This window comes from Lithobates pipiens, unplaced genomic scaffold (assembly GCF_037356315.1).
Source record: "Lithobates pipiens isolate NorthernLeopardFrog02 unplaced genomic scaffold, aLitPip1_a1.2 Scaffold_13, whole genome shotgun sequence".
Classification (NCBI taxonomy): Eukaryota; Metazoa; Chordata; class Amphibia; order Anura; family Ranidae; genus Lithobates; species Lithobates pipiens.
In genome coordinates this window covers 98,890,370-98,907,488 of record NW_027507718.1, presented here as the reverse complement: position 1 = coordinate 98,907,488, position 17,119 = coordinate 98,890,370, and the positions used below count along the sequence as shown (strand labels likewise).

Genomic DNA, 17,119 nt, shown 5'->3' with positions numbered 1-17,119 from the left:
AATAGGAATATGAAACATTGCTTGGAAGTGTTGTACAATTGTGTTTTTTGGCCGAGTTCAAAGGTGAGAACATTATTTTGGACACTTTCTAAAGCTGGAATACTTACCTGCAGTGTGAACAAATGTAGTGAAGTGTAAGTTGGGAAAACATTGTTTTTGAAGTGGTCTAACGAACAATATTTATTACGAACAATTGAACCCATGAACTTGAAAGTGGGCATTTTAAACTGTACAACATTAAATCAAAGCAAATGGAGCAGTATGCAAGCAATAATAATAATAATAATAATAATAATAATAATAATATGAACACACGACAACTACTTACTTTTTTGAAGAACTCGCTTGATCCTTCTGTACTGATCGTGCTCCCTCAGTTTAAGGTCTGACCAGCGTTTTCTCAGTTGATCCTTGGATCGTCGTACTCCAAAATTCTTCTGAAGACTCTTCACAACTTTAGTCATGATCTTGGCCTTTCTGATATTTGGGTTTGGGTAAGGTCCATACTTCCCATCATAGTCTGTCCTCTTCAATATGTCCACCATTTCCAACATCTCTCCAAAAGACATATTTGAGGCCCTAATTCTTCTCCCCCGGGATCGGGACATTTCAGGCTCCGGGCTTTCCTCGCCCTCCTACTCGTTAGTGGAACTATGATTGAGCACCTGCGTTGTCTCCGCCATGTGCTCTCCCCACTGCGCCGAAAGAGAAGGGGCGGGGAATAGTCTAGAAAGAACGTCAGGGGCAGGCAGAGTTTCACGCATGTGCACTGTATATAAAACACAACACACGTGTGTCGTACGTACGATCGTGCAAACGAAGGTACAATTTTTAACTTGGTACATCACTAGCCTATACTGCTTCTAGATTGAGGCCTGCATTGGGACAAGATTTAGTCGAGTTTAGCCTGATATTAGGGTTTGTCTTGTGTTGTGTCTTGCAGAGATTATGGATGGGTTTAATGACCACAATTTCCTCCCTCTGTTCATCGATAAGTACAGGGAGCTGTCCTGTCTGTGGCAAGTTACGCATCCACATTACAGTAACAGACTAAAGAGGCAGGCAGCGATGGAGAAACTGGTTGAGTTTGTGAAGCCGGTGGTCCCCAGGGCAGACATCAACTATTTAAAAGTGAAAATTGGTGGCCTCAGGAGTACATATCTGAGGGAGCGGAGGAAGGTGCTGGACTCCATGCAAACTGGAGCTGCAGCAGATGACGTTTATGTCCCCAGGCTGTAGTATTATGACAGGATGCAGTTTCTGTCAGACCAGGCTGATGTCAGGGAATCATTCTCTACCCTTCCTTCCACGCGTCCTATGCTACATTCCACACCCGCTGAGTCTTCCGGCGCCCAACCTGGGCCTTCCACTCAGGAAGAACTGGGGGAGCCCAGCTTGAGTCAGGTATAGTATTGTTGTACATATTTTGGGAGTAAATTAAAAATTGATTTTTGCTCTCTAATTGCTGATTTTAGAAAGTGTTTCACATATCAATAGACAGTAGTGTCCAAAACCTTTGGGCCAAGAATGAAAAATGCTGGGCTCAGAATGATAGTCTTTTCTATTTGTTAACAATTTGCAACAGTCTTGAGCTGAAAATTGTGTGTTTGATGAACCAAAAACTAAAACTATGTCCTTTTTTCATACACAGGAAGACATCAGCCAGGAGGTGGCTGTGGAAAGTGGCAGCCAGGAGAAGGCAGGGGTAAGCGGCAGCCAAGCGGTGGGCGGGCGGAGGAGCCCGACTCAATTACAGGTCCCTCCCCTCCGCTTACAAGCAAATGGCCCAGAAAGGGGGGGGGGGGAATGTGGAGGAGTCGGCTCTGAAGCTGATCGGGGAAGCTTCAGCGGCCCTCAAAGCCACCCCCACCTATCAAGAGGTATTTGCCGCCTTGGCTGCCTGCAAACTCCAGCAAATGGAGGAGGGGCAACAGATCTTGTGTGAGGAGCTATTTATCCACACCCTCAACAAGGGGCTGTTGGGCCAAATCACACAAGCAACACACTTGTGTGATTTGGTCCATGCCCCTCCTCCTCCTTCTGCCACACCTCCAGCACCACAGCCACAGCCTGGAAGGAAGCGTGGAAGGAAGACCAGAGTGTAATAACCTGGGTTCAGTCTGGTCTGACTGAAGATGCAGCCTCTTGTAGGACCACAGCCTAGGAACATAGATGTCATCTGCTGCTGTTCCGGGTTTCTTGGACTTCAGGACCAGACTTCTCTCCCTCAGACATGTACTCCTCAGGCCACCAATTTTTGCGTTTAAATAGTTGATGTGTGCCCTGGGGGCCAAAGGCTTTGCTAATCTCCCCAGTTTCTCCAGCGCTGCCTCCCTCTTTATTTGTTACTGACACCTAAATAAAGGTTTTTTTTGGTTGAAGAAATACTTGCGGAAGTGTTTTACTTCAAAAAGGGCAGTTTATTTGTGAGTAGGCAGGTACATTTCAAAAATACAAAGTTAAACGAATAACAAGGGGCACCAACACCAAAACAACCTCCTGTAGATTAAAAAATAAAAAAATGAATTAAAAACATAATAATGGTGTTGTGGTAAGTTGACACACAAAACACACCAAAAAAAAAAAAATGTAAAGATGAGCAAACTGTCAAAAAAGGAGATGCTGATTAAAAAAACCAACCACAAAATAAAAAAGAAATAAAAAAAAAAAAAGATTGGGTAGATGTGACGAATTAAAATATTGTATTGCTGAAATGAGTAAAAAGAATAAAGAAATACATTTGGGAGAAGTGTGTGTGTGAATATGAGCATCAAAACAACTTAACTCTTGTAGCATTGTAAAGAAAAAGAGAATGCGCTGCATTCAAGAATTTTTAACATTGCAGCGTGACGAATGTGCTATATCGATTACGAGCGATAGTTTTACCTGAGCAAGTGCTTCCGTCTCCGAATTTTATTGTGAGCATGCGTGGCACCTTGTCCGTTGGACTAGGCTACACACAATCGGAACTGACGCGATTGGATCATGTTGTCGGAAAATTTTATAGCCAAGCTGTAAAACTTGGTCCGTCGGATATTCCGACAGAAACAGTCCGATGGAGCCCACACACGGTCGGATTATTCGACAACACAGTCCTATCAGACATTGTCCATCGGAATATATTTTTAGTGCTTTTTGCATTCTGCAGATTTGTACTACAGAACATGTTCCATAGGAAACCATGGTAAATGGACTGTAGTGCAAATCTGCAAAATGCAAAAAGCACTAAAATGCATAGGTGTGAATTGAGCCTTACAGCTGAGCAGGAGAAATCAAGTAGTGCTGCGCCGATGCAGATCTGAAATTGAGGAGACACGGCCGCACTGATGACACAGGGAGCCACAGATGGGTCTGAAATGAATAATCTGCCAGGGTCTCCAGTGGTCAGAGACCCGGGCACATGTTTCAAAACACATACTGTCCGGGTGAATCTCGGACAATTGCCAACCCTAGATGCAGGAGCCACCTTGGATAGGGGAAGATGTACCCTTAATCCGTGGTTGTTGTTTGGTTAAAACCGCCTTGCTAGCGGCCGAATAGCGCCTCTAAAAACAACGGTACAGCGCTGCTAAAAATAGCTGTGCTTTACCGCTGACGTACCTCCCACCCCAGTGTGAAAGAGGCCTAAGGAGTCTGCTGTTTTGTTAACCACTTAAAGTGGTTGTAAACCCTTACAACACACTTTGACCTACAGGTAAGCCTAGATTAAGGCTTACCTATAGGTCCAAGAAAGATCTCCTAAACCTATACGGTTTAGGAGATATTTGCCCGAAGACAGGCAGGCGCACTGAGCGCGGCATCTTCAACAGCGGAGATGTCGCGTGTGTCGGCTCCCGTGCGCATGCACGTGAGTGACGTCATCGTGGCTTCGCCGAATGACAGCGGAGGAGCTGCGAGACCCCACCGAGAAGATGGATACGCCGGACTACAGGGGACAGCGGTGACTTCGCTGGCTCCTGTGTCAGGTAAGTGACACATAATGGACTACTATGCGATGCATAGTAGTCCATTATGCTTTGCCTTTGCAGGGAATGAAAGAGGAAGTAAACTCATCAGGGTTTACTTCCTCTTTAAGCCCTGGACCATTTTGCTGGCCAAAGACCAGAGCACTTTTTGTGATTCGGCACTGAGTGGCTTTAACTGACAATTGCATGATCGTGTGACGTGGCTCCCAAACAAAATTGATGTCCTTTTTTACCTCGAATATAGCTTTCTTTTGGTGGTATTTGATCACCTCTGCGGTTTTTATTTTTTGCGCTATAAACAAAAATAGAGCGACAATTTTGAAAAAAAATTCAATATTTTTTACTGCCTCAGTTTAGGCCGATACGTATTCTTCTACATACATATTTGGTAAAAAAAAATTATCTCAATAAAAGTTTATTGATTGGTTTGCGCAAAAGTTACAGTGTCTACAAAATAGGGTATAGTTTTATGGCATTTTTTTTGTATTAATGGCGGCGATCTGTGCTTTTTATCATGACTGCGACATTAAGGCGGACACATCGGACAATTTTGACACATTTTTGTGACCATTTTAATTTTACAGCAATCAGTGATATAAAATTGCACTGATTACTGTAAAAATGACACTGACCGTGAAGGGGTTAACCACTAGGGGGCTAGGGAGGGGTTAAGTGTGGGGAGTGATTCTAACTGTTAAGGGGCATGGCTGCAAATGACATGTCACCAATCATAGCTCCCGATCACAGGAAGCTATGATCAGTGACACTGTCACTAGACAGAACGGGGAAATGCTTGTTTACTCTAGCATGTCCCCATTCTTCAGTTCCGTGAGACGATCGTGGGTATCTCCGCGACATCGAGGCCACGGGACCCGCGATCCTACCTACGGAGCTCCCGGCAGGGTTGCGCACGTGACCACACGGCGACAAAATCAAAAGGGACGTACCTGTATGCCCATTTTCCTAGCCGTGCCATTCTGCCGACGTATATGTACATGCGGAGGTCGGCAAGTGGTTAAGGGTGTCCTGTGCTCTATCCTTTCCCTGAGCTGTTTGTTATTGTAAGAAATAAGCTCACCTTAGGTCAGCATAAAAGTGACTGGCGCCCATCTTTTCTTCAAATGTCTACACCCACCAGGCCTAAGAACCAGCACTCTAAAGCGAGATGTCAACCCACCCTGTCTCTGGGGGTTGTATGGTTCTGTAAAATCCACTTAGTCAGTGACAGCACAGCAGCACAGGATGAATCCTCAACAGCAGTGACATCAACAACATGAGGCAAGCAGCACAGTGTTGGACATCCACAGGTGAAGATGAAGCAGTGAGGTGTACCCAAGGTGCCAAGCCTGCCCGTTGAAGAGAGGGAAGCCGTGACATGGATAACGCACACTAAAGCACGAGCTGTCAGAATGCAGAGATGATGTTGGTAGTAAGCAGGCAGAAGTGGGTGGGCACTTTATCAAGTAACCTGAGGGAAAGGAAAGGCTGGCTTTAACCACTTGACAACTGGGCACTTAAACCCCCCTCGTGACCAGACCAATTTTCAGCTTTCAGTGCTCTCACACTTTGAAGGACAATTACTTAGTTATGTAATACTGTACCCAAATTCATTTTTTGTCCTTTTTTTCCCACAAATAGAGCTTTCTTTTGGTGGTATTTGATCACCTCTGGGTTTTTTTTTTTTTGCGCAAAAAAAAGACCAAACATTTTGAAAAAACAAAACAAAACAAAATTTCTCAGTTTCTGTGATAAAATTTTGCAAATTATTAATTTTTCTTCATAAATTTTGGCCACAATTTATACCGCTATGTATCTTTGGTAAAAATAACCCAAATTAGTGGATATTATTTGGTCTTTGTGAAAGTTAGAGAGTCTACAAGCTGTGGTGCAAATTATAAAAAATTGATCACACCTGATGTACTGGTGGCCTATCTCATTTCTTGCAACCCGAACAAGCCAGGAAAGTAAAAATACCCCCCAAATGACCTCTTTTTTTAAAGTAGACATTCCAAGGTATTTAGTAAAAGGCATGGTGAGGTTTTTGATGTTGTAATTTTTTTCCCACAATTCTTTGCAATATTAAGATTTTTTTTTCTTCCACAAAATTGTCATTGTAATAGGTTATTACCCCAAAACACATTCTGCTACTCCTCCTAGTATTACGATACCACATGTATGTGTGGGACTTTTTCACAGCCTGGCCACTTAGAGAGGTCCAAAATGCAGGGAGCACCATCAGGTGTTCTAGGAGCATAAATTACAGATCTAACTGCTTGACTACCTATTACACTTTTGAAGGCCCTGGAGCACCAGGACAATGACACGTGGCACTGATGACAAATGGCACTAATACATGACACTGATGATAGATGGCACTAATATGTGACATTGATGACACGTGACACTGATAACAGATGGCACGAGTGACACTGGCAGGTGGCACTGATGACATGTGACACTGATGACATTAATAGGTGGCACTGATTACAGATGGCACTAATATGTGGCACTGGGGATAGGCTCTGGGGACAGGTGACACTGTGAGCACTTTATTTTCCCCTTTTTTTTCACCTTGACGCTCTCCATCCTCACACGCTGTCTCTGCCGGTGATGAGAGATGATCTCATATGTTTATATATGAGATCATCTCCCATTGGACACTGCAATTGAGTGCTAAATGGCCGCTGTGATTGGCCATTTAGCACGATCTGCGATTGGGCTGTGTCCAAGGGACAACACAGAACTTCCCCGATGTGCGCCCGCGGCGGTGCGCATCAGGGAAGTAAACAGGAGGATGCCCGGGGACATCCTCCCGGCAATTGGAGTCCACGCTGCAGCCATCTTTCGGCTATAGCGCGGATGCCTAGTGGTTAAAGCAGACCTGGCTAACATGACAAGGGACAAGCATCCAATTAAAATAATAGGCTGCTGCATCAAAAGCTAGAGGAACTACAAGTCCCACCTTGCCTAGGGGACATAAAGCAAAGTATAATATAACAAAGAGTAAAGAAATTAATTAGAACATAAAAAAGGGCAAAAATAATTGAACAGATAACAGTCCAGCAGTGTGTTTTGTTATTTTATTGAGGACATATCTCTAGTGGAATCGATCTTGCTTGAGTGGGTGCACCCTGAAAGAAGACCATTTTTTTCAGGCAGTCTTTAACACAGATATCCCTTGGAAAAGGATACGGCCCATCCTTGGAACAAGATCCCAAAGTTGGATGCATCGCTGGAGAAGGTCTTCAAAAAGACTGATTTGGCCTTTGACGACCTGGTATCACTTAACCAACTTTGCATTAGGCCAATTCTGACATTTCTCTCCTACATGTAAAATTCATAATTTTTTTGCTAGAAAATTACATAGAACCCCCAAACATGATATATGTTTTTTAGCAAAGACCCTAGAGAATACAATGGCGGTCGTTGCAACTTTTTATCTTGCACGGTATTTGCGCAGCAATTTTTCGAACACTTTTTTTTCAGAAAAAAAAAAAAAAACAGTTTCATGCTTTAAAAAAAAAAAAAAAAAAAAACAGTAAAGTTAGCCCAATTTTTTTACATAATGTGAAAGAGGAAGATATGCCAAATAAATAGATACCCAATATGTCACACTTCAAAATTGCACGCGCTCGTGGAATGGCGCCAATCGTCGGTATTTAAAAATCTCCATAGGCGATGCTTTAAATTTTTTTTACTGGTTACATGTTTTGGGTTACAGAGGAGGTCTAGGGCCAGAATTATTGCTCTCGCTCTAACGTTCGCGGCGATACCTCACGTGTGTGGTTTGAATACCGTTTTCATATGTGGGAGGGACTTACGTATGCGTTCGCTTCTGCGTACGGGCTCACGGGGACAGGGGCGCTTTAATTATTATTTTTTATTGTTAATTATTTTAATGTTATGTTAATTATTTTATTTTTTTACTTTGACACTTTTTTGTTTACTTTTATTCCTATTACAAGGAATGTAAACATCCCTTTTAATAGGAATATGGCACGATCGGACCTATTTTCAGTGAGATATGGGGTCAATAAAACCCCATATCTCACCTCTAGGCTGGGAAGCCTAAAATCCCCCAAAAAAACAAAATGATCCTGGCTTCCCAGCCAAATCGGCGTCGCTTTTTTAAATGCAGAGGCCGGGCGTGACGTCATAACATTGCGCCTGGCCTCCGAACGATCATAGAGACTCCAGGGACGATCTGGTCCACCGGAAATCTGTATGGTATTATCCGGGGGCTGGCGGATCCCGTGACCGACTCACCGATGGAAGCGGTGAGTCGGTACAAGCACCAGAGGGCGGCGGGGGGGGTCCCCTCCCTCCACCCGTAAGAACGATCAAGCGGTGGAACAGCCGCTATGATCATTCTTATGGTGCAGGGAATCGCCTGCTGAAAACGCCAATTTCTGAATGATGTCTGTGGCCTCAGGCATCATTCAGATATACCGCCACAAAGCCCACAAAATAGATGTAGTGTGGGTGCCAAGTGGTTAAGGACCCCATGGATGAAAGGGTTGATGTGCTACTAAGAAGATACAAAACAGTTTTACCAGCAAAAAAATTTGGAATTTTACATGTAGGAGAGAAATGTCAGAATTGGCCTGGGCGCGAAGTGGTTAAGGCTTACCTGTAGGTCCAAGAAATATCTCCTAAACCTACACGGTTTTGGAGATATTTACAAAAAGACAGGCTACTGCTGTCTACGGCGCATGTGCAGTAGACAGAGGCATGCAGGCGCACCGAGCATGCCGCTGCTAACGTTGATATGCCGTTAGTGGTGGCTCCCGTGAGTGACATCATCGTTGCTCCAGCGCTGTGAGTGGCCGGAGCAGCGATACCCGGAAGAAGATGGATGTTCCGTGCTACAGGGGACAGCGGTGACTTCGCTGGCTCCTGTGTCAGGTAAGTGACACATAATGGCGTTATGCTTTACCTTTGCAGGGAGACGAAGAGGAAGTAAACCCAAGGTTTGCTTTCTCTTTAACCACTTCAGGACCGCCGTATTGCCATTGTACGTCAGCACAATGGCACAGGCAGGCACAATCACGTACATCTACGTGATTGCCTTCCAGCGGGTGGGGGGTCCGATCGGACCCCCTCCCGCTGTTTACGGCGGTCCGATTCGGTCCAGGAGCGCTCCGTGATGAGGGGATGGCCGTTGGTTTTCGGCCACCCCCTCTGGATCGCTCCTGGCCAATGAGAAGCTTCCTCCCCTGTGTATTGTTTACACAGGAAGGAGGAAGTGATGTCATTCTCCTCGGGGCGGTCTTTTTGACCGGACTACGAGGAGAAGACTAATAGTAAGTGTGCACCAACACTACACTGACATGTAGGTACACACAGGCACACAAACCCCCCCCCCGATCCCCCCCCGCCTCCCCCCCCAGTCACAGTGTCACTGATTGCATTGATCATTTCTTTACTGATCAATGCATTCAGTGTCAGTTGTGACAGTAAAAACTGTCAGGACAGTTAGTGTTAGGTCCAGGGTAGCCCCCTATCACCCCCCAATAAAGATTTAACCCCCTGATTGCCCCTAGAGTTAACCCTTTCACCCCCTTTTGCCAGTGTCACTAAGCAATCATTTTTCTGATCGCTGCATGTGTCGCTAGGTAGCTAGTTATTTTTTTAGGTTCACCGCCAGGTTTTTATATCGCTAGGTACCCCGATATACTACCCAATAATGGTTTTAACCCCCTGATTGCCGCTAGTTAACCCTTTCACCCCCTTTTGCCAGTGTCACTAAGCGATCGTTTTTCTGATCGCTGCATTAGTGTCGCTACAGTCGCTAGGTAGCTAGTTATTTTTTTAGGCTCACCGCCAGGTTTTTATAGCGCTAGGTACCCCGATATACTACCCAATAATGGTTTTAACCCCCTGATTTCCGCTAGTTAACCCTTTCACCCCCTTTTGCCAGTGTCACTAAGCGATAATTTTTCTGAACGCTGCATCAGTGTCGCTAGGTAGCTAGTTATTTTTTTAGGTTCACCGCCAGGTTTTTATAGCGCTAGGTAACCCGATATACTACCCAATAATGGTTTTAACCCCCTGATTGCTGCTAGTTAACCCTTTCACCCCCTTTCACCAGCGATCACAGTATAAGTGTCACTGGTGACGCTGGTTAGCCAGTTAGTTATTTAGGTTCCCCGTCAGGTTTTTATATAGCGCCAGGGACCCCCATATACTACCTAATAAAAATTTGAACCCCCTGATTGCCCCTAGTTAACCCTTTCACCACTGATCACCATATAAGTGTTACGGGTGACTCTGGTTAGTTTGTTTTTTATAGCATTTTATATTCAAATCCAGAAGGCAGTGCTTGGTTTTCGGGGTCCCGTACATGGCTAGGCTCCCAAAAAGTCCCCCACATGTGGTATCCCCGTACTCAGGAGAAGCAGCAGAATTTATTTTGGGGTGTAATTTGACTTCTGCCCATAGCATGTGTGAGCAATATATCATTTAGTGACAACTTTGTGCAAAAAAAAAAAAGTTTGTAATATTCCCGCAACTTTTGGCAAAATATAAAATATTCCATGGACTAAACATGCCTCTCAGTAAATAGCTTGGGGTGTCTACTTTCCAAAATGGGGTCATTTGGGGGGGTTTTGTGCTATTTTGGCATTTTATGGCCTTCGAAACTGTGATAGGTAGTGAGGAGTTGAATCAAAAATTTGCACCCTTAGAAATCCTGAAGGTGGTGATTGGTTTTCGGGGTGCCGTGCGCGACTAGACTCCCAAAAAGTCCCACACATGTGGTATCCCCGTACTCGGGAGAAGCAGCAGAATGTATTTTGGGGTGTAATTTCACATATGCCCATAGCATGTGTGAGCAATATATCATTTAGTGACAACTTGGTGCAAAAAAAAAAAAGTTTGTAATATTCCCGCAACTTGTGGCAAAATATAAAATATTCCATGGACTCAACATGCCTCTCAGTAAATAGCTTGGGGTGTCTACTTTCCAAAATGGGGTCATTTTGGGGGGTTTTGTGCTATTTTGGCATTTTATGGCCTTCGAAACTGTGATAGGTAGTGAGGAGTTTAGTAGCGGAATATATTTTGGGGTGCAATTCCACATATAACCATGGCATGTGTGAGCAATATATCATTTAGTGACAACTTTTTGTAAAAAAATTTTTTTTTTTTTTTTTGTCATTATTCAATCCCTTAGGACAAAAAAAATAAATATTCAATGGGCTCAACATACCCATCAGCAATTTCCTTGGGGTGTCTACTTTCCAAAATGGGGTCATTTGGGGGGGATTTGTACTGCCCTGCCATTTTAGCACCTCAAGAAATGAGATCGGCAGTCATAAATTAAAAGCTGTGTAAATTCCAGAAAATGTACTCTAGTTTGTAGACGCTATAACTTTTGCGCAAACCAAAAAATATACGCTTATTGACATTTTTTTTACTAAAGACATGTGGCTGAATAAATTTTGCCCTCAATGTATGACTAAAATTTAGTTTATTCGATTTTTCTTATAACAAAAAGAAGAAAATATCTTTTTTTTTTTCAAACTTTTCGCTCTTTTTCCATTTATATCGCAAAAAAAAAATAAAAAATAAAAAAAAAAAAAATCGCAGAGGCAATCAAATACCATCAAAAGAAAGCTCTATTTGTGGGAAGAAAAGGACGCAAATTTCGTTTGGATGCAATATTGCATGACCGCGCAATTACCAGTTAAAGCAGCGCAGTGCGAAATTGCAAAAAGACCTCTGGTCCTTAAGGTGTTTATTGGTCCGGAGCTGAAGTGGTTAATGAATAAATAATATGAGTGGTATATATTATCACCAATGTAAAGTGCAATGTGTATGTGCAAATCTACCTATATAAACTATGCCACCAAATATTCTCAAAATTGATGAATAAAATAAAAATGTGACCTTCCAATATAACAGTAAAATTCTTTTAGTGCAATGTTCTTAATCCGTATAATGACTCTTCAAGTAAATTAGATACCTAATGTTCAAAGAAAAATTGTGAGTCTCTCACCAATATCAACTTGTTGTTGAAGATTGAGGACTTTTTCAATGAGCTCCAATCACTGCTCTGCTGAGCTGTTTCAATCACAGGCACATCTTGCCACTGAGTGTGTGATAAATGAGGGGGGAGGAAGGGAAAATGCTTCTCATAGTGTGATATGTTCAAACAGGCAATTAACCACTTCAGCCCGGGAAAGATTTACCCTTTCCTGACCAGAGCATTTTTTGTGATTCTGTACTGCATCATTTTAGCTGACAATTGAGCGGTACCCATACAAAATTGACGTCCTTTTTTCCCCACAAATAGAGTTTTCTTTTGGTGGTATTTGATCACCTCTGCGATTTTTTTTTTTTTTTTTTGCGCTGTTAACAAAAAAAGCTACAATTTTGAAAAAAAAAGCAATATTTTTTACTTTTTGCTATAATAAATATCCCCAATATATATATATATATATATATATATATATATATATATATATATATATATATAAATTCTACCACAGTGTAGGCTGATATGTATTCTTCTACATATTTTTGGTAAAAAAAATCGCAATAAGTTTATATTGATTGGTTTGCGCAAAGGTTACAGTGTCTACAAAATAGGGGATATATTTATGGCTTTTTTACTAGTAATGGCGGCGATCTGCGATTTTTATCGGGACTGCGACATTATGGCAAACACATTGGACACGTTTGACACTATTTTGGGACCATTGTCATTTTTGCAGCAATCAGTGCTAAGGGGTTAAGTGTGTCCTAGGGAGGGATTCTAACTGTGGGGGGGGGGGGGTGGGCTAACTACAACATGACTGAGATCACTGCTCCCGATGACAGAGAGAAGTAGATTCCTGTCCAGGGAAATGCCTTGTTTACATAGGCATCTCCCCATTCTGCCTCTCCTTGCCACAACCGGTGAATATCAAGTTCAAGTTCACGGGACTCGTGGCACATTCCCCTGCTAGGCAGAAAATTTAAAGGGACGTACAGGTACGCCCATTTGCCTGCCTGTACCATTTGGCCAACGTATATGTGGGTGGCAGTCGGCAAGTGGTTAATAAAAGCAAGAAAGATTTCCACTCACAAATTACAAGTGCCCATCTGGCACTAGGGGGGACATGCTCAGCTCAGATCAGATGATTGTTACATGGTCTGGTTATATCACATAACAAGGACTACGACCATACACCATGCAGTGTTTGTCAGTGTTCCTGTCTCACTCAACATATGTTTCGTCTGGTTGACTTCTTCACAGAGACTTCTTGTGAGAGACTAACAATTTTTCTTTGAACAATGGGTATCTAATTTACTTGAAGAGTCATTATATGGATTAAGGACATGCACTAAAATAATTTTACTGTATTGGAAGGTCAAATTTTATTTATCAATTTTGAGAATATTTGGTGTCATTATTTATATAGGTGGATTTTCACATACACATTGCACTTTACATGGGTGATAATATATATTACTTACAACAACAACAAAAATTTCAATACAAATTGCATTTAGATTGGTGATAATATATACCACTCGTATAATTATTTATTAATGAAATATTATTGATTTATTCACATATAAAATCAGTTCCAGTGCATGTTTGCACAGTGCATAAAGTCACACATATTAATTTGCATATATGTACATAATAATGTATGACATTGTAATAATGACATATTCAACAGATTTAATATTATATTGAGGACTACATTCTATGCTTCAAAATATTGTGGATCTTCGCTAATCTTGCTCTTAATTTTGTGCTACTAAGAAGAGCTCAGGATACTTCTTCTATTGGGCTTAAGCCAGCCCTTGCAGCTACTTGCGTTGCCAGAAACGTAAAATGCTGGTTAACCACTTGCTTACTGGGCACTTAAACCCCCCTCCTGCCCAGATCAATTTTCAGCTTTCAGTGCTGATGCACTTTGAATGACAATTGCGTGGCCATACAATGCTGTACCCAAATGAAATTTTTATCATATTTTTCCCACAAATGGAGCTTTCTTTTGGTGGTATTTAATTACAGCTGGGAGTTTTATTTTTTGCTAAACAAACAAAAAAAGATGCAAAATAAAAAAAATCACGTTTAATAGTTTGTTATAAAATTTTGGAAACAGGTAATTTTTCTCCTTCATTGAAATGCGCTGATGAGGCGGCGCTGGTGGGTACTGATAGGCAGTGCTGGTGGGCACTGATAGGCACAGTTAAGGCGGCACTAATAGGCACAGATAAGGTGGCACGATAGAAACAAATAAGGCAGTACTGATGGGCACAGATAAGGCGGCACTGATGGGCAAAGATGGGCACAGATAAGATGGCACGGATGGGTGGCACGGATGGGCACTGATAGGTACCACTGATAGATGGGACTGATGGGCACTGATAGGTGGCACTGATAGGTGGCACTGCTGGGCACTGATGGGCGTCACTGATGGGCACTGGCACATGACACTGATGGGCACAGATATGTGGCACTGGGGTGCAGCACTGTGTGTGCGAGGCAGATTGTGGGCACTGATAGGTGGCACTATGGGCACTGATAGGTGGCACTGTGGGCACTGATGGGTGGCACTATGGGCACTGATGGGCTGTCCCCAGCTCACATATTTTAGGTGGCACTGGCAGGGGGCAGGTGGGCACTGATGAGCTGTCCCCAGCTCACCGTGATCGGGACTGATGTCCCGATCACGGCTGCCGGTGATCGGCTTTTTTTTTCTCCTCGCGCTGTCAGCGCGAGGAGAAAAAATAGCCGATTACTGGCTCTGTTGTGATCACATGACCAGCTGTCATTGGCTGACAGCTGATCACGTGGTAAAGGGTCGGGATCAACCCATTGCTCTGATCCGTGATCAGGCGAGTCTCATAGACTCGCTGATCACAGAGCGCGCCACGCAGGCAGCTCGTGCATGGGACAACGTCAATAGACGTAGTCCCGGCAAAGCAGGTCCGCGCTGTTGCGGATCTCAGGAAGTTACTACGAGTTACGTCACTTCCCAGTTGAAGTCACGGGAAGTGATGTAACACGTAGGATACTGGAAGTGACGCCTACACCCGAGCGGTACACTCGTAGTTTGTTTACTGTGCGACTTATCCGTGTTGGTTTGTGAGTAGCTTTGATCTTTTTAATAAAAATTGTTACATTTTAAAACCTACTACACTATGGCGGGTTTTATATTTATTCTTTGAGCACCTATGCTGGCCTCATCTATGGAGTATGTATATGAATGGTGACGTGATAGAAGTTTGAAGTCCTCTCGATGGTTCCCAGTGTTTTCCCTTAAAAGGGCTACATACATGCTGTATACCTTACAGCAGTAAGGTAATTGTTTGGTGTGCCTAGTGAACACGTGGACATCACTGAAGTGGAGAAAGTTCTTTTTGCACTGCGAATGCACAATTGCACTTTATATTTCGACTGTTCATTATATTTTTCACTATATCACCCACCATTGGATTACCCCATTCTCTAAACTAATATTGTTTGTTAACCACTTGCTTACAGGGCACTTAAACACCTTCCTGCCCAGACCAATTTTCAGCTTTCGGTGCTCTCACAATTTGAATGACAATTACTCAGTCATGCAACACTGTACCCAAATGAATTTTTTGTCCTTTTTTTCCCACAAATAGAGCTTTCTTTTGGTGGTATTTGATCACCTCTGGGGTTTTTATTTTTTGCGCTATAAATGAAAAAAGACCGAAAATTTTGAAAAAAAACGCATATTTCTTAGTTTCTGTGACAGAATTATGCAAATTATTAATTTTTCTTCATAAATTTTGGTCACAATTTATACTGCTACATGTCTTTGGTAAAAAATAACCCAAATTAGTGGATATTATTTGGTCTTTGTGAAAGTTAGAGAGTCTACAAGCTGTGGTGCGAATCGCACAAAATTGATCACATCTGATGTACTGGTGGCCGATCTCATTTCTTGTGACCCGAACAAGTCAGGAAAGTACAAATACCCCCCAAATGACCCCTTTTTGGAAAGTAGACATTCCAAGGTATTTAGTAAGAGGTATAGTGAGCTTTTTGATGTTGTCATTTTTTTCCCACAATTCTTTGCAAAATTAAGATTTTTCATTTTTTTTTTTCTCCACAAAATTGTCATTGTAATAGGTTATTTCTCTCACGTGGCATGTGTATACCACAAATGACACCCCCCAAAAAATTCTGCTACTCCTCCTGAGTATTACAATACCACATGTGTGGGACTTTTTCACAGCCTGGCCACATAGAGAGGCCCAACATGCAGGTAGCGCCATCATGTGTTCTAGGAACATAAGTTACACATCTAACTTGTTGACTATTTATTACACTTTTGAAGCACCAGGACAATGACACGTGACACTGATGACAGATGGCACTGATACGTGGCAATGATGACAGGTGGCACTGATGACAGATGGCACTAATATGTGGCACTGATGACAGATGGCACTAATATGTGGCACTGATGACGCGTGGCACTTATACGTGGCACTGATGACACGTGGCACTGAAACGTGGCACCGATGACAGATGGCACTAATACGTGGCACTAATATGTGCCACCGATGACAGATGGCACTAATACATGGCACCGATGACGCGTGACACTGATGACAGATGGCACTGATAAGTGGCATTGATGACACGTGACACTGACAACAGATGGCACGTGACACTGACAGGTGGCACTGATGACAAATGGCACTGATACGTGGCACTGATGACAGATGGCACTATGTGGCACTGATGACACGTGGCACTGACGGCAGGTGGCACTGGGGGCAGGTGGCACTGGGGGCAGGTGGCACTGGGGTGGATGGCACTGGGGGCAGGTAGCACTGGGGTGGATGGCACTGGGGGCAGGTAGCACTGGGGTGGATGGCACTAGGGGCAGGTAGCACTGGGGTGGATGGCACTAGGGGCAGGTAGCACTGGGGTGGATGGCACTGGGGGCAGGTAGCACTGGGGTGGATGGCACTGGGGGCAGGTAGCACTGGGGTGGATGGCACTGGGGCAGATGGCACTGCTGGGGGCGGATGGCACTGCTGGGGGCGGATGGCACTGCTGGGGGCGGATGGCACTTTTTATTTCATTTTTTTAATTTATTTTTTTTCCACAATCAGAACGGCTGCCGCTGCAGCCGTTCATCTCTCCCCTCTCGCACTGTCTGTGCGAG

The 17,119-nt window shown here is 43.3% G+C and overlaps 1 protein-coding gene across 1 annotated transcript in view; it reads right to left on the bottom strand.

Annotated features, from left to right (window-relative positions):
- The window catches only part of LOC143974185 (solute carrier family 46 member 2-like), a 104,802-nt gene extending 92,729 nt beyond the window's left edge, over window positions 1–12,073 (bottom strand). Inside the window, exon 1 of the mRNA XM_077475320.1 lies at window positions 11,965–12,073. The gene's annotated coding sequence lies outside the window, so the exon portion shown is untranslated. The remainder of the gene's footprint in view (window positions 1–11,964) is intronic.
- Between the last annotated feature and the right edge of the window lie 5,046 nt (window positions 12,074–17,119).